At 38.2% G+C, this 7,755-nt stretch overlaps 1 non-coding gene across 1 annotated transcript; it reads left to right on the top strand.

The window, feature by feature from the left end:
• The first annotated feature begins 2,508 nt into the window (after window positions 1–2,508).
• Window positions 2,509–2,612, top strand: LOC116527501. Its single transcript, XR_004258582.1, has one exon. It is a non-coding gene; the product is annotated as a small nucleolar RNA U13 (small nucleolar RNA).
• The last annotated feature ends 5,143 nt before the right edge of the window (window positions 2,613–7,755 follow it).

Here is a 7,755-nt window from a genome sequence, read left to right as displayed (position 1 = left end):
TAACTTTTTACAAGGAGAAACATACTTTATTTAGAAACATAAAATATATACATTTTGTCTCTTACCTGGAAGTATTATCAATATTTAAAGATAGCATTTAAAAATGTTGTGTATGGTACCTACTTTGTCAAAGTTAAACGTGTTGGCAAGAAATACACCACTTATTAGGCAGGCTCTAAAGAGCAAAAATCAAACAAGTGAACAAATAACACAATTACATTGAAAAATAAAGCGTATCCAGTAAAAGAGAATAACTAGATACTGTATTCAGTCTTATTCAGATTAGTGAATAGTTTTGTTTTTACTTATTCAATGATATCATAAAATAATTTTAACTTTGAACATATGTCTTTTACATGCCATTTTAAATAATATGAGCACTGACAGAGTTAATATAGAAATTCCTCCCAAGCTATGCTTACTGGAGATGGAATAATATGGAAAACAAGTTCATTTATTGTACTTATGAGATTAAATTCTTCAAGCCCTAAACCTACTGCAAAAAACCCTTATGTTTTATTCCTGGTTATAGTTCAAATCAATTAAACTAGTGGGTAAATAATTAATGAATCTTATAAATAATGCAAGGGGTTTATTTGGCTAGTATCACATTTCCTCTATGTGAGTGATTCTCTAGATTGTTGGTTTTATGACTGAATTCTAACATCTCAAAAGAATAAGACACTTTTAGAGATGTATCTATTAAAAATAATTCAGTTATTTTATCAAAAATGTATAAATTTGTATATTTTTTCTCATTCGTGCATTTAGTAAATTAATACCTCTACATATATAAATGAACAGCTTTAAAGACAAACATGTCTATAAGAATAAACTTGTAATTGATTTACTTCAAAGAAAATAAAAAATAATTCTGTGCAAATTTGTTATACCTATATTTTTATTTAATTGGTGACCAAAAAAATTCCAACTTCATTGATCCCCTAAAAATCACTTTTTTATATTTTATCACGTAAAAATTTGAGGAAGAAAATATTAGATTTTTGATTTGATTACACAAATCAGATACACACTTGGATTTAAGGAGGGGAGAATGGAAACAGTTGCAATCCAGGGAAAAGAAATTGTATAAAACAACAATACAGGTGAGCATACAGGTGGATATGTCCAGGAACTGCTGCATAATAACTGTCATGGAGTCTTCAGCTGCTAATTGATTCCGAAGCCGGCGGAAGGAATGGCCCAGCCCTGTTCCTTCCATGGAGGGCCTGAATGCTGTCTGCTCACTGGAAAGCATCCAGAGGAGAAGTTTCCTAGGACCCATGAGTCACAAATAAGCTCTGCCTCAGAAACTTGCAGGACGTGGAATTCCATGAAAGAGGCTGACATTAACCAAAGGAGGTCAGAAGGACTCTAGGTGAGATAAGTGGCTTTAAGCATCTCAGGCCTAGTGTAGGGAGCTGATTTTAAAAAGAAATAGATAAAGTATATATTATACAGGTTTTTCCAGGGGTAAGTATAATTTCTTCTCCCAGGATTGCAACTGTAGTGACAAAGAAATACATGCTTCTTCGTCTTAGTTTTGGCATTTATTTATTTATTTATTTTTGAGACTGGGTCTTGCTGTACTGCTCAGGCTGGAGTGCAGTGGTGCCCTCATGCCCCACTGCAGCCTCGACCTCCCAGCTCAAGTGATCCTTTCACCTCAGCCTGTTGGGTACCTGGGACCACAGGTGTGCACCACCCCACCTGGCTAACTTTTGTATTTTTTGTTGAGACGGGGATTTTTTTTTATGTTGTCCAGGATGGTCTTGGACTCTTGGGCTCAAGTGATGGGCTCACCTCAGCCTCCCAAAGTGCTGGGACTACAGGCATGAGTCACTGCGCCTGACCCTAGTCTGAGAACGAGGGTGTAGGCAACCAACTGTGTCTTTCATGTCAACTAAGCTGTTCATTAGTTGAACAGCAACCGACCAGCAACACGGCTGTCTACACAGAAGCCATCTCCTCCCTTCTTCAGCAACTAAACTCTGGTTTTCTTCATCTTCCTCTGAGCATTCATGTCCTTTGTGGAAAGCTGGAATCCCCGCAGAACCAGGAGTTGCTTACTCATCAGCCTCAGCTGATTCTGAATGTCTCCTTCGCCAGCCTAGGTGTGTGGTCTGTGTGAAACACACTCTGCCTAATAGATACTAAGGAAAGTTTGCGGGAAGGCTCAGAGAAGGTTTGTCTCATTCGTGGTAACAGACATAAGGTGGGGATTTTCTCTATTCTGCCCCTTGGGTAGGTGACTATTTGAAGGGAAACAGCCATCCCTGGACCACTGGGAAATACAAAGAGAAATGCAGAGAAAGTAAAGTCATTGCCCTCTTATTTTCATACTTCTGTTTTGTGACATAATAGAGTCTTCATTGTTGATGACAGTGGTAATAAGCCATCCGCAGTTTATAGACAAGGCATTCTCAGATGTATATTAGGAGGTCGGATGCAAGATGGAAAGACAGTAAAGGCAGGCTGAGACAAGGTTATCAGGGAAGAAGAAGTCTGATCCTTTTGTAGTTTATAAGCGCGACGATTGGGTTTTCACGCTTATGTGTGAAAAGTGCCTTCCTCAAACCCTGTTATGATGTTGGCGCATTACCCATCTGTTGTGAAAAAAGGAGGCAGAAGTCAGACCAAGGGGTATAGGCATTCCTTGGTCAACAGTGGGGAGCCACTGATGGGGTTTGAGCAGAGGAGTGACATGATCTGCACTGCACTTCAAAGCATTATTTTAAAAGTTGTGCGTGGGAAGGATTTAAGACAAGGCTCAGAACATTTCGCCACTTGGAAGGCATTGTTGAATATTCATAAAAAAAACTAGTTTATGGCTCAGCATAAATAATTTTTAAACACAAAGTAACATACAGTATGTGTTGCCATGGAAGTGACAAGGCCCAGGAAGATAATGACAGGCAGGAAAAAAAAATGGTGCCATTGTAATTTAAATTATTATAAAGCTTTCTAGAATTTTAGTGTGTTTTCAGGCAGAGTCTTTTGAATACGCAAGAAAAAGATTATGGTTATTTCATCGTTCTTGCTGAGAAAGGAAAGAACAAAAGGGGGGTGTTTTCTTTTTGCACATGAGACCTATAAAGCTAGACAAAATCCAGTTCATGCAATCAAAAAGAGTAGGATTTGAAAGAGTGAATGAGTCAATTAACAATGAAGCTCCCGTGCAGAGCACAGTCTGGTGAGATGCCATTGGTAGCACGGCCTCATGATAAGAACGGCTAAAAGGCACTGTCTCTGATTACACACGAAGCTCTGCACTGACACACAGGCACGAGCCTCTCTGTATCCTTCACCATCCGTCACGTGTACTGATGGTGATGAAGTATAATGTGGGTAAAGAAGACATTGCCGAATTCGGAGGTACGACAAACACAAATAAATAAAAAGTAAAGCCGTGTAAGGCATAAATGGTTAATGCCAGAACTTCCAAAACTATGAATTAATAAAGGGCATAAAAAGATGAAGAGCGTATGGATGTTAACATAACGGAGACGGGTGTTTCAGAGCTTAAAATTGAAAGAAGTTTTACATAATGATTTAAGGGGGAAAATACTGTACGTAAGAGGGACAGAGAGGTTATAAAAGCAAAAAAATAAAACTCCTCAAATAAAGCGAGTGCACATAACAAATGTTATATTAAGTCAATGCAAGGAGGATTAGAAAAGATAATATGGATAAAGAAGAAGAAACACACCAAAAAAAAATCAAACTTCTTTGAATGTATAACTGAAGACAGGAAGTTTCCAAAACGAGTATGGCAAGAAGCCTCACCTTTCTTAGACTCACCAAATACTGTTTGTTGTATGGATGGCGGTTATGAGTGCACTTTGCATATTTCCCTTTATTAAACAGCAGTAAATGAACTAAAGGCATTAAATATTGGGAAGGAAACTCCATCAGGGATGAAGGCTTTTCTGACTATAGTCAGCCTATCTCTGCAAACCTGAAATAGAGCAGGGGTTCTTTAGGCCCAGTACCCAGAGGTTCTGATCAGTAGGTCTGGGGCGGGGCCTAAGAATTTTCCTTTCAACAAATTTCCAGGTGATGTTGCTGCAGCTGTTCCACCTTGAAAACCATTGCACAGTATTCAAGGACTTCAAAGCTACACGTGTCTCCCTCCAAACAACCAGTGACTGTTCAAACTCCATCTGGCTTTCACACCGAAGCTTCTCAAAAGGGCTGGTGAATAATAGAACATCTGGGTCCTTACTCCCGTTCCCGCCTTGGGCCATTTGAATTTGGTTTAAACTCCGGACTTGCATTAGAAGCTCTAGTCCGAGTTACCAAGCTCTCCAACATCTAGCTAACCTCTCGATCTCAAGGTGCCTTGCTGCCCACTCGAGTTTCTGGTTCTCTGTAAGCCACACACTTCTTGCGTTTCCTGATGCCAAGCGCACTCCTTCGCAGTCTCCTTTATTGACCCAAGATCCTCACTGGTTACCATGTTGTAGCTAGATTTACTTACAAAAATTTCAGAGATCATAGGAATGCCCTGTTTAAATCTTTAAATAGCTTCTCCCTTGTCTTAGGGGTCTTTCCCTGGACTGCATTCACAGGACCCCTCCAGGTAACCACCAGTCATTCTTCAGATCAGTCTCCCTGTGGAAAGCAGTCCTTGCTCCGTCTAAGAGCTCCTTGAACTTTGTATTGACTTGCTAGGGCTGCCATACGAAAGTGCTACAGATGGGGCAACTCACATACAGAAAGGACCCCGGCTCTAGAGGCTGGAAGTCCAAAGATATCAGCAGGTTGGATTTCTCCCAAGGCTTCTTTCCTTAGCTTCCGAACGGTCTTTTCTCTGCATGAGAGCATCCCTGGTGTCTCTCTGCATGTCCATATCAACTCTTTATGAGGACATCAATCAGATTGGATTAAGTCCCCTCCTAGTAGCACCACTTAAACTTTACCTCTTTAAAGACCCAGTCTCCAAATACAGTCACATGCTGAGGCATTAGAGTTTAAGGCTTCAACACATGAATTTTGGGGGAACAGAGTACAGTCCATGACACACTTCTGCATTGCACCTGTTATCAGATAGAATTATAATTAAGTTATTGCTGACTTCCCTGCACTCCTGCTGGGGTGCACAACACTGAGTCTGAAGCACCTGCCACGTGTCTGCTCCATGGAAGGGTCAAGATTCACTTGTTTCCTATTAAACAAAAGAATCACGGTCAGAAAAAGCCAGGGATACGATGAACTTGGAGCCAGGTTTTCCTCCACTTGCAGAGTTTCCCAAAACAGACTCACCAAAGAAAATGCTTATGATTCACATGGCTTAGCTGTAACTTTGCCTCTCCCCAGGAACTGGATGGTTGATCAGATGCAAAGGGCAATACCCTACTCCTTCATGGGACAGATGCAATTCCAAGGCAGAAAAGTCAAGCAGTTCAAGGGAAAGTGTTCAGAATCTAAAAATCCACTTACTGGGCTATGTGAAGTTGATGACCAAACACAGTTCCCTCCCCAATTCACCTTCTACAGCTGCTAAATACAAAGAATGCAAATAGTCAATATCCAATCTCCTAGTCCAGGTTCTCATTATTGGATCTAATAATGCCAAAGCAAACATGAGTAAAAGGAAAATCTATTCTTCTGTGCTGCTGCATCCTTTCGTCTGCCCTTGGACCGGCTGAACAAGACACACTTCCTTATGTGCAGGCTGTGGTCCACCACCAGATTGTTAGACCTTACGTAGCAATCATATCAAATTAATTCAATGTTTTACATTATTGTTAAACACAATTACTGTTCTTTGAAAAAAAAAAGAAACTTTACAGAAATACATGTAAAGTAAAAAAATGTTGTCATTCAGAAAATAGGCCCTGTTAACATATTTGCCATGTGTGTCTAATTTTATATGCAAATATTAAAATATGCATGCAGAGAGTTTATGCAAACATACACATTGAATGAAAGGGCAAGTACTCTAGTCTGATTTTTCAGGTGCTTTGTCTATATAGTGATCTTTCTAATTGTGAGAAACGCTTTAGATCTTTTAGGTTTCACTGTTAAATCTGTCTGTCTCTTGTGGCCATGTAGAACTGGTTTTGGTACATTCTGTAATGTAAAGGATATAATTATTGTTTTATTTTTATCTTTTTAAAATTAAAAAAATTCTTCTTTTAAACGTTTAAAATACAGCATTACTTATTAAAAAACATCAAGTGATTCAAGGAACTTATGAGTAAAATGAGATGATGATCCATTGTTTCTTCTCAGAGATCACTACAGGTTACATTTTTCATGCAGATTTACAGACATTCTTCTTTTATATATCATTACTGGGCTAGTGTCATAGTCACATTCAGACTGCTATAACAAAGTGCTTTAGAGTGGGTAACTTATAAACAATGGAATTTATTGTCCATGATTCTGGAGGTTGGAAAGTCCAAGATCATGGCCCAGCAGATCTGTGTCAGGTGAGAGCTCTCCGCTTCAGGTATAGTCCCTGATAGCTGTGTCTTCATGTGGTGGAAGGAGTTCTTGGGCCTCATTTATAAGGTCACTAATCCTATTCTTGAGGACAATGTCCTTAAGACCTACTCATCCCCCAAAGGCCCCACCTCTTGATATTGTTGCATTAGAAATTAGGTTTCAGCATCTAAATTTTAGGTGGACACAAATCAGATTATACAGCTAGTTACATCTCCTCTTTTTAAAATCAAATTTGATCAATAAGTTATACTATAACTGGCTTTTTCATATTTAACACTTGCTTGGTCATTTCATGTTTCCAATGCAATTTATATCATTTTTCTTTAAAGTTGCATAATATTCCAACATCAGAGTGAATTCAACTATACAGCCATATATTGGTATTACATTTGCTTCTAGTTGTTTTTTTACTATTATAAATAATATTGCAACAATGATTTCTGTGCATGCTTCATTTTACACAGAAGCAATGATGTGTGCTGGACTAAATTCTAAAATTTAAATTATCAATTAAATTTTGACAAAGACTTCCAAACTGGCTCCAAAAAATTTATATCAACCTACATTCCCACCAATAGTGTATGAGAGTAATCTATTTTCCTACCTCATCTCAATTTAGCATATTTAAAGTTTTTTTAAACTTTTTTCTGAACTAATGAACAAAATAGTATCAATTGTATTATTTTGCATTCCCATGCTTTCCAATGTACAAATGTTTTCTTTTTATGTTTTTGAATTCTTTGTTTTATATTTGTATTACTTATATTTATTTCATCTTTTTTAGATTAGGTTTTCAACTTTAACTTGTTTTTCAACTTATTAGAAGTTTTTATATTCATTTATTCACCTTTTGATGAAAATTGAAATACTTTTCCTGCTTTACTGATGGCAAATACTTTCACCTGTATATTGTTGCCTTTTTACCTTTGTTTACATTGTTTTCGCCTTTTATGTAGTTCAACTTTTTAATTTCAGGCTTTGCTTAAGAAAGTCCCACTGTGAGATATTAATACATCTTTACATACTTTTGTCTAATAGCTTAAAATTTGTAATTTAAGTTAAGACCTTTTATCAAGTTGGAAGTGGCTCTCTTTGCCATGTATGAGTCCAGATGGACTTGCCGTCAGGGAGAGGTCACCCTGCTCACCCCAGGCCTCTCTTCCCCTTCATGAATCCACTCTAGTCAGGTCTACCAGCTTCTCCAAGGATCTCAACATCGCAGATCCAGTGGTTGCATTTTAATTCCCCTCACATTCAGCCTGATAGGTGTGTTTGATATTGGCATCATTCCTTTTTTCCTGG

The sequence above is a fragment of the Sapajus apella genome, unplaced genomic scaffold (assembly GCF_009761245.1).
Source record: "Sapajus apella isolate SASKATOON/1434 unplaced genomic scaffold, GSC_monkey_1.0 scaffold54, whole genome shotgun sequence".
Lineage (NCBI taxonomy): Eukaryota > Metazoa > Chordata > Mammalia > Primates > Cebidae > Sapajus > Sapajus apella.
This window is presented reverse-complemented; position numbering and strand designations above follow the sequence as displayed.